Genomic DNA, 2448 nt, shown 5'->3' with positions numbered 1-2448 from the left:
TTATTAAAACTACGATAATAAGATATTGTTATCAAATAAATTTTTGTTTAATATTTAAAGTGTTAAAAATTATTGTTTGAATTTAAAATTAAAATTATACAAAAAATTTTGCCGACAAATGAATATATAAAAACACGTGTTTTTTAATTAACATTTAGATTTTTCGGAAGAACTTTTGTGATTTAAAAAATACTATATACATTTTCAACCAAAATATCTTATCCAGAAATATATTTTGTTTTAATTATTATTTTAAATAAAATGTTTAAATACTTCAAACATGAAAAGAGTTGTTTCTTTGGTATAAATATTTGATTATTTCAATTAAAAAAAAAATTGTCAAAGAAAAATGCTTTCAGCACTTGTTTATCTTGAAATGTCTTTCTATAATGAGGGCAGCACCTCGATAGGGCAGAAAATGTGATGTCCTATATATATAATTCTCCACTCCGACGCCCCGTACCGCAATCTACGTTTATAATATCTTTGACTGTGGTCGGTAATATAGGTATTTAGCTGCGTCACATGCCCTTAAAATAAAAATTCTTGCTTTTTCGTATTATTTTTCGTATTATTTACGAATCCAAAACCTTTTATTATTAAAAACAAAAATATTAAAATTTTTCTTTTTTATTGATATTTCCTCAAATTTTATGCAAATAATTGTCAATTACTTGTATGAATTTCGCGCGGCCTTATTCAGTTGAAAAATTGCGTCAAATTCAAACATGAAAGTACGATTACCATTCGTATAATTTTCCCTTTATTAATTTATCGATAAATAAATATATTTGTAAAACTTTGCACAATCGTCAACTAATAAAGATAAAAAAAGATACGAAAATACCCCTTTATTGAATTTATAGTCTGGATTAACACAGTAACTTATCTTAAATTAGAGTGCAAAAAAAGTACCTTTAGGTACTGCATTTTGGAAGGAACTTCACTGAAAATTATTTCATCTTTTTTCTGAACCTCGACATTTTTTGAACGTTCGACCTTTTTTTATTCATAAAATATCGGTCTCAAACTTTGAAAAATGCAAGAGCTGACAGAAAACTACGTTTAAGTACAAAGCCTAATAATAAAAGATGTAAAAAAAATATTTCAACTATCAATCCCATCGGTATCAGCCTGTAACGTTGTACATGAAAATACGAACCCTCTAGAGCTTCGTCTAGTGTCCGCCAGGGTTCGTATTTTCGTGTACAACGTTACCGACTGTTGCCGATGAGATTGATAGTTGTAATTTTTTGTTTAGAACTTTTATTATTAAACTTTGTACTTAAACGTAGTTTTCTGTCGGCTCTTGTATTTTTCAAAGTTTGAGACCGATATTTTATGTATAAGAAAAGTTCAAACGTTCAAAAAATGTCGAGGTTCAGAAAAAAGAAGAAATAATTTTCGGTGAAGTTCCCACCAAAATGCAGTACCTAAACGTGCTTTATTGCACTCTAATACATTTTCCAATGTTTCAGCTCAATATTTTATTTACAAAAAAAGTTCTTAGGTTCCAAAAAATATTCAGTGAACTGATTAAGTAAGGTCGGTAATATAGGTATTTAGCTGTGTCACATGCTCTTAAAGACCCCACTGAGTCCCCCTTCGGTTCCTCCTAAAAAAACTCAAACAAAAAAAAGCAAGCAGCGTTAAAAATTTTTTTAAATGTCATTAACTTCTGCAGCAGGTGACTTCAAGCGCATCCATAATAGTTCAAATATTATGTTGCGCGCGAAATTTAAAAATAAAATTCACTTTCACTTTCATCGAAGCGTTGTTGCCTGGGGTTTCTACTGCCTGGCACTAGCATCCAGACGAAATTCTTAACGTTACCGACGGAACGATTATTAACTGCTACTGAAAGAAAATGCACCTGAAGCTGCCTTCGGCCGATTTAGATGACAGGTTTTTTATTTTTTAAAGTTTTTAATGCTGCAAGAAAAAGTATAGCGATTACTCTTTGATTTTCTAATGCAAATTTTAGATTTGTTGTAAAAATAAAAAAATTTTGTTTTGTTTTTGTTTTGTCAGGATTTGTTTTGCAAGTTTTAGATTTGTCATAAGGACAACCGCAGGATTTCGCCGGGAGCGGGTGCTAATCTGAAAAATTGCACCCGCTTCCAGCGAAATCGCGGTAAAATTTCAGCCATAACCACGTCTCACAACCGTGAGATAGGTGGTTACAGTCTGTAAACGAATCAATACGACGATCCAGCAAAAGCTTCGTGGACCCTAAGAACACGGAGCGACCCAAGGACAACCGCCTTCTGCATTTTTCCCGCAAGTGTTCTAGCATACTGTTGACACGCAGGGATGCTTTTTAGGCTATTAGCATGTGAAAGCTTAGCACCTCCAAGAGCGCCGATGATAAGGGCGATCAGTTTAACAGAATATTCCGGGTACAATCGTTGCAACTCCCTTATAAGGTCTCGATACCTCTCTTTCTTT

This window comes from Belonocnema kinseyi, chromosome 7, assembly GCF_010883055.1.
Source record: "Belonocnema kinseyi isolate 2016_QV_RU_SX_M_011 chromosome 7, B_treatae_v1, whole genome shotgun sequence".
Taxonomy (NCBI): domain Eukaryota; kingdom Metazoa; phylum Arthropoda; class Insecta; order Hymenoptera; family Cynipidae; genus Belonocnema; species Belonocnema kinseyi.
The sequence above is the reverse complement of the archived record's forward strand: the minus strand, read 5'-3'. Positions refer to the sequence as shown.